General features: G+C 44.7%; 1 protein-coding gene across 4 annotated transcripts in view; it reads left to right on the plus strand.

The window, feature by feature from the left end:
- LOC138491614 (nuclear body protein SP140-like) overlaps positions 1-18784 on the plus strand; it is a 3009150-nt gene that overhangs the window by 2206362 nt on the left and 784004 nt on the right. The window lies entirely within an intron of this gene.

Genomic DNA, 18784 nt, shown 5'->3' on the forward strand with positions numbered 1-18784 from the left:
GCCGTGATTTATTCGCATTTGTGGATAATTAAAAATGTTTGTCTGCAGAAAGCAATCTTATCTTGAATGTGCGACCTTGGCAGCTCGGAGGTTTTGCGAGGAACATTGCTGAAGGCTTCTGCAGCCAGTGTTCAGTGAGAGAAATGAACTTGGCTGTAATTTTCCTGAAACATGGCTTTACACTGTGCATTTAGACCATGTTAATTCATATAGGCATTTGCAAGCCTTTAAACAGGGATTTTTGTGTTTGTAGATTCTGATATTGCAGCATTGATTCGAATGTAGCCTGGAAGTTGCACTGTTGGTGAAGTGGGTGTGTTTCAGCATATTTGTCACCCATGGGTGCGCTGGGGCCTGGTTCAAATGATAAGTGTGCTCCTTGTTCTTCCTGCTGTTCTTCTGTAAATGCGCCTGGGGTGAGGGGGCATGGGTTTGATCTCGATTTTCCCTCTTCAACATATCTCACTTGCTTCTTTTACTGACGTTCTTTTGTTCGATATCCATCTCATTGTTTCCCCTACCCATACCTGCAATCTTTGTTTATCGCCTATCTGTCCCGGTACCGGCAAATGCTTTGTACCACCTGGAAAAACTCTCTGCCATGATTTTTTTATACTCAACCTTGACGCCTCCTTCCTACCTTTCTTAATAAACTCTCTACTATACTCAGGTGTAGCAAACATTTCAGCATATCTGTCTTCTATTTCATTTTTTACTTCAGTGAGTTTGTGCACATGTTTTCTTACATCCTCATCTGTTTGCTCACTGCGTGCTAACTTATTCAAATCTAACAATCGCTGTTTTGGTAAATTCCCAAGTATCTTTTTCTATTCTCCCACCAAAATTTCCCCCATGTATTCCAACACTACCTGTCTCTCGTCTCTTCTTCGGTACCCATACAATGAGGACAATACTGCCGTCTCATCATTTCCTTCTATGTACATTTCTGCCTCTTGTCGTAATTCAATCGTTCTCTCTTTGCTGATTGCGCTTCGAGTTACCCGTCCAAATCCTGTTCCTTCAGCCCCACCTCTCGCCTCCCCAGTCTCAATCTCGACTTCGGGAGGGGCGGATGGTGCTGAATCTGCCTCCAGAGCAGGACGTGCGGATGGGACAAGTGACACAGGTGGCATCTGTGAAGGGCCTTGCTGGGTGCTGGGAAATTGTGTGTCCGCGGTCTGCACTTGTGGGAGTGCTCGTGCTGTGGGCGGGGCTTGGGTTAACGCTTGCGTGAGGGGAAGTGCTCGGGCTGCGGGAGGGGGTATGAGAGCTATTGGTTGGGCCCGCGCAGTCACTGCTGGCGTGTTTGGTTTCGATTCTGGTTTTGGGCCTCGACCCGTGTTAGTTAACAAATGTTCCATTAATTCATCTGCTATGTGTAGTTCCCGCTGCGGGTATATTCTGTCTATGTTCATCTGGTCCCGTCTCCCTTCCCGTCTTAGACTCTCAGTCCACTCCTCCTCTTCCTTCTCTTCTGCTATCTCAAGCTTCGTTTTATGCCTACGCGCATGCTTCTCTCTACTCCTTAGTCGGAGCATCGCTTCCCATCTCCAATCTTTGACGGTCTCAAAAGCTGCAGGTTGCGCTTTCTTTCTAATCAGCACCCTCTCTAGGTTATCTATCCTCCCCATCTCAAAACTACCATTAATCGGCCACTGATGGTCGGGTTGCTTTCTAGTTTGCCTATGCCAGATTTCACAAAATATTATCGCACCCACACCATATTTCGCATACATATCATAAGCCGGCGTTCCCCCAGGCGGTGCACTTTGGCCATATTCCAAGGACTGTCTACCGCAGCTGAAAAGCCCCGCTAAAGTGGACAGTACTCCAGGCATGTTTCTTTAACCTTACCCTTTGGTTAGCCAACTTTTACCTGGACGTTTGAGTTTGCAAAATCAACACTCTACCAAAAATCAGGTTTCTCTTTGAATCGGGGAATGACTCACCTGATAAAACAAGTCGCATGTTCTAACACAACCTCTCCCCACGTCGTGTCTGCGCTTCTCTGGCTTCTGCCTCGTCTCGGGACCCTTGCCTCCTTTTCCCTCTGGCCCGGTACGTCGATCAGGGATCAGATGTGTGCAGATCTGCGGAAGGAATCTCTCCTCACTTCTACAGGGCGCCCCGTACACTTCTTGATCCCGGCTCGACCGTCCCGTCCTCGCCGTTCTTCCGCCTTTACTCCGTTACAACGTATACGATGGGGCAAGTGGGGGAGGGTCCCTATTCGGGCACCATCTTGAAAGGGGCCCCTAGGGGTCCCTCGCACTATGGAAACAAGGCAATGACCATACACGAAAAGATGTGCCAGACACAAGGTTTCAAATTCCCAATGCTAGGGTTTATTGCAAGCAAAAGATAGTATCTATTGGCCAATTCTGATCTCACGCCCCGTGACGTGAGTTTCCTAGACCTCGAGGGACGCAAGAGAGCGAATTACGTACATCAGTTACATATATACAAAATGCATACCATACAATCAGCAAAGTCATGTTCAACACCCCTCTGTATTAAGTTCCTTTGAACTCGGGATGACGATGGACATATCCGACGAGTATGACGATTATAATGTTTTCGATGACTATTCTAGTAACAATGTGCAATTTAGAAAGTGCAGAGGCATCTTTTAGAACACAATGGTTCTGTTCTTGGAAGCAATCTGTACCCGGGGGAAGAGCCACATTCCAAGCTTTGCTATCTATGTGGTACTATTCGTGTCCTGGGAGCCGACACGTTCTAAAGGGTTTTGCGAGGGGGGGCCGTAAGAGATGCATAATTCAAGCCTTTAACTGTATTATTCGAACATATTCTACCATCGTACGAGACTGGCTGGCAGCTGTGAAGTGATTAAATGCCCTGCAGCTTCCTCCCAAGGCTACAGAGAGGGAGCGTGGGCATTCCTCTCTGGGCTACTCATGAGGAGTTTCAGCAAACAATTCAGTCCCGCGACCTTGTCCTTTCATATTCAGACAACAATGTTAACAGTTGAGCAGAGTAAGCAGAATCCGCAAGAATTGCAAGCTGCAAAGCAGTTTTTAGACAAAAAGCAATGAGCAATGGTTTAAAAGCAAAATGGTGATTCTTACTACATTTAAAATGGCCGCTTGTCGGTCAAGCATAGCAGTTTATATTTCTCCAATTCGGTGCATAAGACGGTTGGCCCACGGCCATCAAGTTACGTCTATCATTCAAATGAAGGGTATTCATTTTTCCAGATTGACAGGTGAAGCATTCCTTCTTTTCCAAGGGAGAATTGAAAAGAGCAGAGAAATGAGAGATCCACGCCTCTTCAGAAACACTAGTTAAGTTTCCTTTGCTCATCGTATCTTTAGTTGATATTAGTGCCCAAAAATCCTTTGTTTGTTTGCCACAGAGTGTTTTCAGCATTAGTTCAGAGTCAATCTGATAGATTCTGTACCCTTTTAGCCAATTCTTATAACCATTTGACGTAATCCGAGCTATTTCTTTGTTAATATCCGAAGGAAAGAGAGAGGCCTTTCTTTTAGCTCGCCTCATAATAAGTCTTTTTTCCCTCAAGGTCGGATTATTATAATGTAAAGGCTTTTCTTTCTAAGTGCCTCCAGATTTCATTTTACTTTGGTATGGCTGCAACAATAGGCAGTAGTCCGTCAAAGTCTTGACAGCTTTTTCTTTGTCTAATGTTTTAGCTCGGCAGTACTTTTTTGTTATAGTCAACATGGTAGAGTCTTGCAATCTTAAACGTGTGGTATTCGCATAGGACTCTATGTTGGTTGATCTGAGCGCGCAGGAAAACATCTGAGCCAATGAAGCGGGTATGGACCATGTTGTTTTCAGGAGATTGTGATCACTGTTAAGAGTTCGCACCACCTTAAAACCAGTGACCTGTAACAAGAGATGTCTGGAAAAGTAGACATGGTCTAATGTTGCCTGGCATCCGGCTAATTCCCATGTTCGGATAACCGTCAAAGAGGATTTTCCTAGGAAATGAACATTGTGCAGGTCAAACGTTTCCATCAGGTCGTCCCATTTCTTTCCTCTGTGTACGGAGGTTTCAGGCACAGACGTATCCTCCGGGTCGTTGGATGAGCTTCCTGTTCCTTTTTGCATAATTTTGGCGTTCAGATCTCCACAAATGATGGTACTGTCAATTGTAACATGAGCAGTTGCTGCATCCAATATAGTTTCAATTCTAGAAAGGAATTGAATTGTTGGGCATTCTTTCCGATTCCAATATACATTGATCAGTAAATGAGTTGTTTGTTGAAGCTGAGTTGAGCCTGGGTGTATCGCGACTCGTCTGATCAAAGTTGCCAAGATGTGAGGATCCTCTTTTATAACTTTGATCAGTTGTAAGTTGGATTCGATACGGAGTGCGGTTAGTAGGCCTGCTCTTGGACGGCCTGTAGCGCCTCTTAGCGCTGGAGCGAAAACAGTGATAAAACCGTCAATTGTCGTTTTTTTTTTAATCCAAGTTTCTTGGAAACACCAAATATCCGCTGTTCCTAAATTTACATCAGAAGTATGGATGAGGTGAGAGAAACCTTGCGTGTTCCAAGAGCCTAAAGTTAGACAAGGGGCTGCTCCCGTGTTTAACTGCCCACTAGCGTTGTTCTTGGCACTTGGTCCTGTTGTTGGTTGCTAACATTTCTGTTTAGTTGACAGGAATTTGGGCAACCAATCCCATCGGTTTAAGTCCTCTGCAGGGCTTTTTAGACACTGAACGGATGTTGCCGGTTCCTGTCCTTTGTTTGACACATCTTGGTCAATCGTAATGGTTCAGTTTTTTTGCGGACCTGGGGCCACTCTTTCCAGTTCCAAGGAGCTAAGACGATAGTTCAAGTTTCGCTTCGGCGAAAAGGACCTCTTAGTGAGTCTGTTGGGCGGTACTTCAGATTGATCAGGCGGTGATGGAATATTACTGCAGTGTAAGTCGTTTGAGCGTCTCCTTGGAGCGGTTCTTGCTGGTGGCTCCCTTGCTTGTTCCTTGTGATTATCATTTGCAGAGTCAGATGCTCTTGGTAGCTTCCTAGTTTGCTAAGGTTCCTTGTCCTGGTTTCGGCGTCGGTTATTGGTGCTTGATCTGGATGCTTCACGTTTACGGTTGCGGTTATAGGTTGCCACTCTTTCACGATGCCTTGAGGAGGAATCTTTCCTAGAATCTTTATTTTCATATTCAGTTAGATCGTATCCTAGGGATCTTAATTTGTTTTTTGCCTTTATTAGTAGGGACTTAGTTGCTGTTGATTGGATGTGCAGGTAGACCGTATCCATTCTCTTTTTGTCTTGAAATTCAACTATCGTGAGCTCCTCGGATGGTAAAAGTTTTAACGAAGGGACCAGGTGTAGGATCTTTAAGACAGTTTTTCTGTTTAGAATGAAGTCCGGGTCTTCTTTCCAGATACTTTGTAAGAGAAAAGTACAGGTTTTTGTGGTTCTTTCAGAATTACTTATCATGTCTCTTTTGGCTTGTCGGCCCCTGCTTCCTTCCGCTGACTGGGTTCACATGTATTAATTTCCTTGGGACTCTTACGCTCGAATTCCTGGGGTATCTTGGCGACGGCGAGGATCTCCTAGTTTGATGAGTTTTGTTTGGTCTATTTATTGTTCGTGAACATGATTTGCAGCGGTTTGTGGATGATCCACTTCTACGAACTCTAGAGCGCCATCGATTTAGATGTTTTGTTGGACCATCAGGCTTAATCTTTTGGATGTTTTCTTTCGATGGGATCGTCCTGTTGGTCGAGGTAGGCTCTGAGCCAGACTGATGAGATATCTTAATCGTTTTCTTTGCTGGTGGATATGGAATCGGTCTAAGATCTTTATTCTTTGCTATTAGCTTTAGTTTCTTCTCCTCAAGAGTCAGGAAGATCAGACTGGCTTGATCTGGAAGCAGGGTTGTGCCTCTTGGATTTGGTATTTGATTCGCTAAAGACGAGTATGGAGAAGGAGTTTGCCTGTTTGCCTTTCTTTTGCCTTTACACGGCAGGGACACCTCCTCGTCCCATGAGTTCACAGAGACTATCGTCTCATTTAGTACCGCCTCCTTCAGCTCACTTTCAGTCATTGATTGGACAGAGTTTACCGTGTCACACTCTTCTTTATTAGGGAATTGCCTCTTACGATTTTGCGAATTTGTAGTCAGGTCCGAGGCTTTAGTTTCAAAAGGGAGACGAGATTGAATTAACGTAGAAGCCAAACTTTTTTCGTTGGTTCTTACTTGGGACCCCTTTGACACCTTTTTGGGCAGCCTGCTGGTGAAGCTACTATCGCTTTGGATTGACAGATCTATTGACCCTATTGCACAGCCATATTTTGTTTTTTCCTGTTTATGTTGTGTTTTGGCTGGGATATTTGAGATGCCTGACTTTGAGGAATTAAAAGTCAAGGTAAGGGTCTTTCTCAAGTTGACAATCCTTTCTTCTTTTCTTTCTTTTGCTTTCCCTATAGATTGATTGAAGAGAAACGGGCCAGTCATGTTTGATGGCGTGAAGCTCTGCGGTACACTTTTTGCTGAATTAATTAACCCATTAGGGGCTTCTTTCGTAGAGCTTCCTGTGAAGAGAAAGGTTTTGATGGATATCTCTTGAGTTTGGGTGGCCCTCCAGCATTTTACAGGCAAATGGGACAAGTCCATTTGTAATGAAGCTTCAGCCGTTGTAGGTTTTTTTATTTCTTTAGCTGTGATAAAGCCTTCAATGAAAGAAAGTCTTGTTTGCATATATGCCATGATTGTTACTTGGTCTTTTGCTGAGTCATTTAGCGCTTCATAGAATTTTGGTAAACAGAGCTAAGGCTATTGTTAAAGATGACATGATCGCAAAAAGATCAGGTTTCTTCAATGGAGTCGAAGGAGCCAAGTCGCCCATAGAGTCAATTGATTTTAGGGATTTCCTCGTGGGGTTAGGCGAAAATGGAAACGACTGGGTCTCGCGGGGACCTATCAAGTTTCCATTCGAAAGTCAAAAAGAGTTATTGCACTTTTCCTTTGTCGTATTCTCTGCAGGCATTAGAAGTGGTAAAGCATCATTTTTACCCCTCACCTTATCGATCGGGTGATCAGGTTCCTGGTCTGAAGGTTTACTTGAGGGAGAGCTCTTGGGTGGGCTAGCCGTGTCACTTAACACCGTAGCTTTCGTTACAACACTCTACGAGGGTAAGCGGTGTACTGTTTCTAAATCAGGAACGATTTTTGTTTCCTGGTGGGGTTGCTTAACTTCTTTAACATGCTGCGAAGTTTCCAGTCCTGTCACACTCTCTTTTTTTAGATGCCATCTCTGCAGAAATGCTAATTTGTGCAAAGCGTCATTTTCTGGATCCTCAGTTACGTCTTGCCTGGTTCCTTCCAGGAGTTCCACATCAGATAACTCTGCATTCCCTTCGGTCTGGAGTTGATTGTTTTTTTTATTAGGGAAGAAATTTGCTATAGATCCCTTGCCTGCTGCTTTTTATCTCTTAGCAGGGCACAGATTTAGTCTCTTTTATTTGAATATTTTTGCCATGTTGTTGTTTGGTAGGCTTCCAAACTGCTTTCGATTGGCATAGAGTCCTAGGTTTCGTCGGTCCAGCCATCGTGGAAGAAAACATAAGTTTGGGGACTGTTACAGTCGGCGTTGAATGAGACCCCTTGAAACTGGTGCCTCTCTGAGGGGTAGTCTGTGGCTTGAAAACAGGCATTGATAAGTCTAATTAATCTTCCGAGTACTCTATTGTCGAGTACGAATCGTCCGCTTTTGAAGGGCAAATAGCGCTGTTATTGAAGGAGGAGGGGGCGGACACGTCGTTTTGACACTGCTGGATTAGAACCTTGATCTCTTTTTTGTTCTCAAGAGTGTCCTGTATCACGTCATTGGTCGTTTTAGCAGGGGTTGGTGTCGTTGAGCCTGACAGTGTAGTAACGGCTGTAGTCTGAGCCTCCTTGACTGTCCATAGAAGCTTTGGAGACTCGGAGTTCCTTTTTCCACTAAAGGACTGGTCCATTGTTGCTTGTAACACCGGGATGAAATCACCAAGTTTTTTCTCACCAAGGCCTGACTTCAGCCCAGGCTCGGGTCTGTATCCTTCCACCTGAGAGGCCGGTGTCGTCCTTGGCAGTCCCATTGCTGAGCTTCGTACACCCCTGTCCGCGCACTCTCTCTCACTCCCAGCCACCGGCGCTGCATCAGCCGAGAGACCCGTCACATCTGCGACTGGCACTAGGGCTTCGCGGTCGCACATCTCGAGAGGGGGAGTGCCACACATCAGCGAGGGCTGGTCAGGAGAGTTCAGTGGAGCCGAAAGGAGGACATCGCCATGCAGTGCTTTCGCGCCAGTTTTCACATCAGGGTCTTCGGTCGCCGCGGAACAGCCCAGCAGGTGAGCAGTCATGTTCGGGGCGGGTGGGTCTTGCAAGGTGGTGTGGTCAGGTGATAAGTGGATCGTATGAGGAGGCCGCGATGTCGATTCCTCGGTTTTAGAAATTAAGGCGTCCTTGGACGCGAGGACACCCCCCTTCTCTGGTTGCACTTTGGGCTTGCTGTTATTTGCCGGTGCCCATTTTGGGGTACCGAGAAGGGCTTCTTTCTCCAGCTTGGGGTCTGGCATGGATTCACATGCTAATGAATATTCCCCGTCGTCAGGCTGGGAATCCTCGGTAAAGAAAAATCAGTATCAGTTTTGTTTCTGATCTGTCTTTTGTAGTAGTAACCAATCACTGATCTCTGCGTCATACTGACCACAGCCAATGACTGCCATCTCCCTAAGCCCCGCCTCTGGCAGCCATCTTCAGATTTTTACTGCACGTTCATGTGTTGGGATCCTCGTGCTATTGCTCTCGAGCTGTAGTGCGTTTTCGCGCTTTTTCATAGGAAAATTCTCTCTTTTTTCGGTCAAAAGAGCCTCAAGCTCCACCGTTTCTTTATCCGATCAACGGGGACCCGTGTCGGATTCCTCTTCGCCCCGGTGGGAGGCCGGCTGGCGAACTTCGTCAGCGTGTGGGAGTCCATCTCCACTGACCGTTGGGTGCTGGACGCCCTGGCCCAGGGTCACGCGCTCGAGTTTCGAAAGAAGTGCCCGCGCGTCCCCCCCGTGGCCAGGAAGGAACATCACGTCCCTCAACTTCTCTTGGAGGTAAAGGCGATGCTCAAGAAAGGTGCCATTGAGCTCGTCCCAAAGAGGCTTCGTGGCTCCGGAGTTTACTCAAGATACTTCCTCGTGAAGAAGAAGACCGGAGGATGGCGTCCCATCCTGGACCTACAACGACTGAACAAATTCATCAAGGCACAGAAGTTCCGGATGGTCACCCTCCAGCACGTCCTGGGTCAGCTGGAGGAGGGCGATTTCCTGTCGTCTTCGGATTTGGAGGATGCTTACTTCCATATCCCCATCCTAAAGGGACACCGAAAGTTTCTCAGATTCGTGGTCCAAGGGCGTCACTACCAGTTCAGAGCTGTTCCCTTCGGATTGAGGTCGGCACCCAGGGTGTTCACCAAGTGCCTCGCACCGGTGGCGGCGCGGCTGCGCCTGGAGGGGATCCACGTCTACCCCTACCTGGACGACTGGCTCATCCGAGCAAAGACAAAGGAGCTTGCCGCGGAGCACACGGCGAGGACCGTCCAACTACTCGCTGTCCTGGGATTCTCCATAAACTACGCCAAGTCCCACCTGGTGCCCGCGCAAGACGCACTGTTTCTGGGAGCGAAACTCGACACAGTGGCGCTTCTGGCCTCTCCGTCGGAGGAAAGGACGAGGGCCATCTTGGGCAAGGTGCAGTGGATGCTGGTTGCGGACGCGGCCAGGGTGAGGTCCATCAAATCCCTCCTCGGAATGATGTCTTCTTGCATTTATCTCACCCGCCTGTGCAGGCTTCGGATGCGCCCGTTACAGGAGTTCCTGGATGCTCGCTGGATCCAGACGACGGGCAGCTTCGAGGACAGGATCACACTCGACGAGAGCTTCCGACGAGCGATCCGGTGGTGGGGTACCTGCACGCATCTGACGGCGGGCATGAACTTCCAGACCCCGGGCCACCAGAAGACAGTGACCACGGATGCCTCCCTGGAAGGGTGGGGAGCGCACATCGAAAATCTGCACACGAGGGGCCTTTGGCTGCCGACGGAGAAGTCCCTCCATATCAACGTCCTGGAGCTCCGTGCAGTGTTTTGGGCCCTCAGGTCCTTTCTTCCGTCCCTCAAGGGAAAGGTGGTGAGGATCTTCACCGACAACACCACCACCATGTTCTACATCAGGAAGCAGGGAGGTACCAGATCCCCAGCCGTGTCCAAGGAGGCGCAGGATCTGTGGCATTGGGCCGTCGCCCAAGGGATATTTCTGGTGCCGTTTCATCTGGCAGGAATAAAAAACACCATCGCCGACTCGCTCAGCAGAGAGCTGCGCTCGTGCCACGAGTGGGAACTATGACAGGATCTAGTGGGCCGCCTCTTCCGACAGTGGGGCACACCCCAGATTGATCTGTTCGCGACGGCGACGAACTCCAAATGCCGGAGGTTCGCCAGCAGGTTTCCCCAGCCGAGGAGCATGGGTGATGCTTTCTCGTTCCCCTGGGAGGGCCTATTCCTATACGCGTTCCCTCCATTGCCGTTGCTGATCCGACTCATCAACCAGCTCAAGAGGTCACGGTGCAGGATGATCCTCGTCGCACCTGCGTGGCTGAGGCAGACATGGTTCCCGGACCTTCTGGACTTGTCAGCGTCCCCGTCAATCAAGCTGCCAGTGGACGCGGATCTTCTCTCCAGGGAAGGAGACGCCATCCTCCATCATGACCCGAAGTGGCTGAACTTGCAGGCCTGGCTCCTGCAGCGTTAGAGTTTGGAGGTTACGACATACCGGCCGACTGCAGAGAGGTTCTTGCAAAGGCCAGGGCGTCCTCAACTCTTAAATGCTACGGACACAAATGGAAGAGGTTCTCTGTCTGGTGCCACGCACAGAAGATTAACCCTCTACGGATTACGGCTCCTCAAGTACTGCCGTACCTGCTGACGCTGGCCAAGGCTGGACTGGCGCATGCTTTCATCAAGATTCATCTTGCTGCGATCTCCCGATACACCAGAACCACGGGATGGACGTCTTTGTGGTCTCATCGTCTGGTGAAAGAATTCATGAAGGGACTGTTCAGATCGTTCCCGCCGGTGAAGGCTCCGGCCCCAGCGTGGGAGCTCAACGTGGTGCTGACCAAGCTCATGGGACCTCCGTTCGAGCCTCTGCACTCAGCTCCGTTGAAGTTCTTGTCGTGGAAAACAGCGTTTCTTGTGGCGATCACCTCCGCACGATGGGTGGGAGAGATCCAGGCCCTTTCCTGCAAGCCCCCGTACTTGACTTTTCACGACACGAGTTTAGTGCTCAGGACACACCCCTCCTTCATGCCCAAGGTGCCGTCGGACTTCCACCTCAACGAACCCTTGGTGTTGCCTGTTTTCTTCCCGTCGCCTTTGTCGCCGGCTGAAAGGACTTTGCACTCGCTGGATGTGGCTAGAGCGCTGAAGTTCTACGTGGACCGCACGAAGAGTTTTCGGAAGACGTCACAACTTTTTGTGAACTTTGGACCTGTCAATTAGGGGAAGGCTCTCTCAAAGGCTTCCATTTCCAGATGGCTCTCCGGCTGTATCATGTACTGTCATCGGTTGGCAAACCGACCGCTGCCTGGCCGTCCGAGAGTCCATTCCACCAGAGCGATCGCAGCTACCACGGCGTTCCTATCTGGTGTGCCCCTGCTGGACATCCAGGGCTGCTACGTGGCGGTCGACGCACACCTTCACGAAATTCTACTGCGTCGACCGGGATTCCAGGGAGGAGTCCAGGGTCGGCCAAGCAGTGCTGCGCAACCTGTTAGCCTAAGGTGAGCCTGGTGAGAAGGTAAGAGATGCTTAATGTTGAGTTGTGGTATTGCTTAATATTGAGCCTGTTGCCAACTCCCGTGGTTGTGCATGTGTGTACTGCTATGTATTCTTTTATTTATGAGCATGTGAATCCATGCCAGACCCCATGCTGGAGAAGGAACAAGTTACTTACCTGTAACTGTTGTTCTCCAGCATGGGTCTGGCATGGATTCACATGCGAACCCTCCCGCCTACCCCTCTGCGGCTCTTCACTTGGTCATACTGCCACTTCACGTGCTACCAAATCTGAAGATGGCTGCCAGAGGCGGGGCTTAGGGAGATGGCAGTCATTGGCTGTGGTCAGTATGACGCAGAGATCAGTGATTGGTTACTGCTACGAAAGACAGATCAGAAACGAAACTGATACTGATTTTTCTTTACCGAGGATTCCCAGCCTGACGACGGGGAATATTCATGAGCATGTGAATCCATGCCAGACCCATGCTGGAGAACAACAGTTACAGGTAAGTAACTTGTTCCTTCTCGGCGCTTGGTGTCTCTGTCGAGAGTAAGTAGGATTTAGTAGATGTAAGGTGCCCCTCGCATTCCACTTGATTGTTAAGTTTTCTTGTGTTTGCCTCTTGGGAAGAGGGCACTTTTCTTGAACGGCTTGGAGGTTTTAACAGACTTCGACGTTCCAAGCCGCTATCCACACTGCGAGTTCGCTGGCTTCTTAGCCAGTGCCCCTCATTTCCGGGTTCGCAAGCAGCCATTTCTCCAAAAGGCAGACCGCGGAGCGGCCGTAGACTGCGATCACCTCAGCGAGCAGCTCCGCGGCCGCTCCGCGGCTCAAGTGAGGTTTTAAGGGCTGTGTTAGACACACCTGCAGCCACAGGAAGTGAAAATGAAAAAGATACTGCTCGTAACTCGTAGACTGCGATCACCTCAGCGAGCAACTCTGCGACCGCTCCGCGGCTCAAGTGATGTTTTAAGGGCTGTGTTAGACACACCTCCAGCCACAGGAAGTGAAAATTACAGCTATTACACTAATTAGCAAAGCCCTCAAATGTAAAGTATTTTCCAATGAATCTGATGACCTGGGAAGATAAGTTTTTCTCAATTGATTGATTATAAAGAATATTTCATGCTTAATATTTATGGCCCAACATCCCCTGACTCTACCTTTTGGTGACAACTAAGAAATCATATGCTTCAATGTAATCCCCACAATTTGATTGTCTGTGGATATTGTAACCAAGTTGTAGATCCCTTTTTAGATAGAAAGTCTAATGGATGATACATCAATACTACATCTCACAAGCAATTTATAAACTTTATATCTGAATTGGGTCTTAGTGATGCATGGCGTATAACTCACCCTGCAGACTCTGATTTCACCCTTTATTCTACACCACATAACTCCTTCTGATGACTTGATTATATCTACATTCCTAACTCTAGGGTCAATTTCCTTCTCACTGCCCAAATAAAATCCATCATAATCTCTGATCATAATAATTATTTTGCTGAGAACAAAAATCAAGATGCATACATAACCAACAATTGGGACTTGTTTAAAGCGGTCCTTAGAGGTCATATAATATCTTTTGTTGCTAATCAAAGGAAAAAACTTAAAAAAGAGTCAGAATCCATCCTGAAACAGCTCAAGCCCTTGGAAATCCAATTTGCTGGTACTAACTTCTCATCCATTCTCAAAGACATTTTGAAACTGAGGTTTCAATATAATAACATTATTACACAATACTCGTGTGCAAATATGCTCAAATATAAAGCTAAGATATATCAACTCTCAAACAAAGCCAGTCAATCTTTAGCCTCCTATCTTAAATTCAAGAAAGAAAGATCTAGGATTGTTATTCTTAAAGATCATTTAGGTAATAGAAAATGTTCGGATGAAGAAATTATTCAAATCTTCTCAACATTTTATTCTAATCTGTATACCTCCAAAGCCCCTACCAATAATGCTTTTATTGATAACTTTTTATGCAATTTATCTAGGGACTCCTATCCTTTAATAGACCCTCAATCACTCAATGCTCCAATTACTCCTTCTGAAATATTTCTCGCTATTAAACATCTCAAAAAAGGCAAAGCTCCAGGACCGGATAGCTTTCACTCTGAATTTTTTGACAATTTTTCTAACCTATTAGTCCCTAAACTTAGTGATCTTTACTCGCATTTCATCTCAGAAGAAAAAGCTCTTGGCTCCTTTCTTGAAACCATGCTCATTGTTTTCCCCAAGCCTAATAAAGATCTTGAACTCCCCCAAAATGATTGTCCTATTTCCCTTATCAATACCGATTGTAAAATATATTTATTTAATACGCTCACAGCCAACAAAGGCTTTGCATATAAAATCCAACCTTCAGATATCAAGTACAACAAATTACATTCATTTTACATCAGGACAATAAAACATCAAACTAATTATTTAAAACAAAGTGACAACAGATAGTTCCAATAAGATAGATAAAACAAGCTCATAAAAATACATCATGTGAAACATAAGATTCTGATCATTTCCATGAAGCAGAGAGTGCCATGTATCGTACATGTTTACATTATTACTTATATTATCGTACGCTTTCAAATATTTAGTTCTTAAAAAGATAAGGCTCTCACAATGACATATAATGTGTTCTGCGGATTCTATTGCTTAAGTACCACATAGTCTGCAAAATCTTGTGTGTCTTGCCATACCCAGTTTCCCACCCATGATCTACATTGTATCTCGCATATTAAATTTAAAGAGGAGATAACGTCAAACGGTATTACGATCTGGAAATGCTGCTTGGCATGCAGGTTTAGTCATATCTTTCGACCAACACCCCAAGAAGAGCCCACTATTGGATTTAGTTGCGAGATTAGTCATATCACGTTCTCTGCCAAAATCAAATATTGCTTCTATAAGCAGTCGTTTAACCTTAGCATGGGTACATTGCAGCCATAGCTCCGCTTTCTCTTTAGCCCACCTAAGATATACCAAGCGAAACATAGCTATAATACTAGAATTCAACTGCTGCATGGTTGTATCAGAACTTTTCATCAATTGTACAATGAAGGTATCATTGTTTAAAGTGCACAGTTTCACATATAACTTTGCCTTCTTATATTCTAAAAAGTCTGTGGTACACATAAAATCACATTCTAATAACATAAATTCTTGAGATACAAATGTAGGAATTCTAAGTAAAATCCTAAGCAATTTTGCTTCAAACCGATTAATTTCTCGAATAAAACCAGTACCGCAAATTTCATCAGCATAGAGTAAACAAGATAAAATTTTAGAAGAGTATAGCAGCAATATGGTGTTAACAGAAAAGCATCCTTGTTGACCAATAAAGTTGTTCAGTGACATAACAATCTTCATACATTTCATTTTCGTGTCATTCCAATGTTGTTTCTAGCTAAGCTTTTGATCAATTGTCACACCCAAAATCCTGGCCAATATACTTATTCCTTTTTTACCAAATCTCCTTAAACAAGATCAAGTTGGTTATATCAAGGGTAGAGTATCCTCCTCCAACACTAGAATTTTTTAAAAATATCATAGACATAATTCATAATTCTAAATATCCCCATGTTGCAATAGTGCTTGATGCCGAAAAAGCATTTGATAGAGTTGAGTGGGATTTATTATTCAAGACTCTTAAATGGCATGGCTTTGCCCCCCCTTTATATCTATGATTAATGTCCTCTACTCCAAAGCCAAAACTGCAATTTTCGTGAATGGACAAACATCCTCCTTATTTCCTTTATCAAGAGAGACCCGCAAAGGCTGCCCTCTCTCTCTCCAATCCTTTTTATTTTAGCACTTGAACTCCTTCTAGAAAAAATTAGGCAGAATAAGAATAATTTAGGTATACAAATTAAGCATCTTCATGTTAAAACGGCAGCATATGCAGATGATGTTCTTCTGTTTTTAAAGAATCCAGAGCAAAGCGCCCACTATCTACTGGATATCATCTCAAAATGTTCTAAAGCATCCGGTTATAAACTGAACATTGATAAGTCCAAAATACTTCCCCTCAATACATATTGTTTACCACATCATACTCTTTCCCTAGGGATGCGATGGTGTCCCAAAGGTTTCAAATATCTTGGGATTTATATTGCAGCTTCCATTAGCAACATTCGCAAACAAAATTCAGAAATAATTTTGGCCAGAATTAAAGAACTAGTGATTTCATGGTCACCCCTTTTTCTCTTCTAGTGGGGTTGTCTTGAATCTATGAAGCTGATGTTATCCCCCATTATCCTGCATCTCCTATATATGCTCCCTATTTCCCGCTCTCTCTCCTTTTTTAAATCTATAGATTCCTACTTGATTCGATTTCTATGGGGAAAGAAAAAGCATAGAATTTCGCTAAGCAAATAAAAAAAAATCTCGCTCCTTAGGTGGTCTTAACTTCCCTGATTTTAGGAAATATCACATGGCCTTTGTCATTAAGCAAGCACAAATGTGGTTCACCCAGGAGGAAGTAATGTATATACCCAACTGGGTGTGTCTCGAGAGAGGCATGGTCTCCCCAGTCTCCCTAGCAGATATTTACCTCATTAACGGTAAGAATGGATTTACCAAATTGTCTGGTATTCGCTCATCTATACTATATCTCAAAATGTCTATGTTTCCATCCCTTACTAAACTGTCCTCGTTTACTTCCCCTTTCATCTGGCTTAATCCCTTAATAAAAATTAAGGGTAGGTCTGTTTTTTGAAACCATGGCTCTCTAGAGATATTACATTTTGTAATCAACTCTTTTTGCAGAACGCTCCATACATCTTTAATGACTTTGCTGCTAAGTACCATATGCCAGCCTCTTTTCTGAAACAATACTTGAAAATTATGAATCACTTATGCATAATTCCAATATGCTGGATGTGCAAATATTATTACACATGCTGAATTCTAATATTATGGCCTCGGCTTAGTACAAAATATTGATATCAACATCACCCACTCCAACGGTTGACCTTCTTCACAGTGACTGGAAGAATGATTGTACGTTACCTGATCTTCAGCTATGCTGGCCTCCACAATGTAATTGCATGTCTAATATTACTGCTTCAGCCAGCCTAACCCAAACCCTTTTCTTCTTCCATCACAGAGCCTTCATTACCCCTGTCTCCCTTTTCCAATATGGACTAATACCTAATGACTTTTGCTGGACCTGTTTGAATGTTCAAGGTTCTTTTAAGCATATGTTTGTAGAGTGTTAACATGTTAAACCTTTTTGGATCTCTGTATGGTATGCTATTAAATCTATTTTTAAAGTTCATCAAGGCTTTTGCTTTGACTTCCTTATATTTGTAAGTTCCCTTTTACAAATTACCCCAGTTAAGAATATTGCAAACTATTTGTTCGATTTATGCTTAATGGTTGCAATTCAAACTATTACTACTAATGGAAAAACTTAAATCATATTCATTACAATATATGGTGGAATAATATCTGTAATATTCATAGATCGGAAAATTGCATTGCATTCTCCCTGACCCATTACGTAAGCATCGATTGAAATGGCAACTGTTTCTTGTCATATAAGCATAATTTACCATAATTATGATGTACCCCCTCATTCCCCTTCCCGCCTCTCCCCATGTAGGTGTTATGTTCCGCTTTGTCTTGTCAGTTATTCGTTTGTTTGTCACTGTATTGTCATCCTCCCCTCATTTTTTAAATGTTATGCCTACTGTACCTAGTCATTTATACATGCCTGGCTTCAATGTATGCCAATCATCTGTTCATACGTTGCTCTGTTATACCTCTGTTATACATTTGTGGTATCATTTATATATCATTATGATTACTAACTGCCATTTATGTTTATGTACATTAATACAAATTTTTGAAACATAAAAAGAAAATCTATTTTCACATTAAGTTCACTTAATATACCTGTATGGGCCCTGACCTCATCTCTAATATTATCATACAATTCAATGGAAGCACTAAGACTAAAGTTCAGAGTAGAAATAGTGGGTGAGGTCAATTTAATTCTCTCATCCACTTCTCTTAATGTATGATGTAGTACTCCACGTTGTCTTGTATTGGTATTTGCTCCTTGAGAGAAGTTGCTCGAAGAAAGCAGTTCAGTCAACTGTGTAGATTTTCCCAGGCAAACTTTGTGATTAATAGATTAAATGGCTCCTACAAATACTTCATCAGAGTCATCGCATTCTTCTCCTCCAAAATCCACATCCAATGCCGGCAAGCAATAGCCCTTCTCGCCTACTGCTTCTAACATACTGTGATCATTCGTGTTTGATCCGTCGGCCATGAAAGTTGCTCGCATCGGCAGTGGCGGTCTAATTTCAGTGCTGGTGTCCGCTCTCGGGAAGCGGAAGAAGTCTTTTTATTTTCTGCCCAGCTATGGGGGTCGATGACACCTTTTCCATGTTCTTTCCATTCGCCTTAACTTTTTCCCCCCACAGAAGATGTTAACTGAACTTGTTGTACAGCCAGATTAAGGCAGGAGAGAGAGGTTTGCTAAATGATATTACATACATCTTTGAGTTGTTTTACTGTGCCGTTGTGTTATTTCTGAAAACAGTTTTAAAACACATATTATGATTGGCTGCTTTAGGAACGCTAGATATGTTTATCATTTATTCATTTACATTATTGATGGTAATGGGAGCAACCTTTATCACTACTCTTTTGCATAAAATCCTAAAGTTGTTTACATTTCATAAAATAAAACTATTTAAAACACCTAACTTGTGAAATATGCATGTATGAGTAAAATGATTACAAATCTAAGTGAGTTTTTATAAGGCTCTACCTGCAGAGGTCGGCCAGTGACAAACTATATTTTCTGACAAAACAAGCATTTATCAGGGCCCAGCAGGAGTGAGGGGACAGTGTTCTTTCTAAAGTTCCTGGCATAAGTGTTCTTCTACTGCAAGAGCAACATTCAGCTTTGCTGGGGATATCGTCTGAGAGTATGCAGTGGTTCACCGTCATA

This window comes from Ambystoma mexicanum, chromosome 10 (assembly GCF_040938575.1).
Source record: "Ambystoma mexicanum isolate Mex_15411 chromosome 10, UKY_AmexF1_1, whole genome shotgun sequence".
NCBI lineage: Eukaryota > Metazoa > Chordata > Amphibia > Caudata > Ambystomatidae > Ambystoma > Ambystoma mexicanum.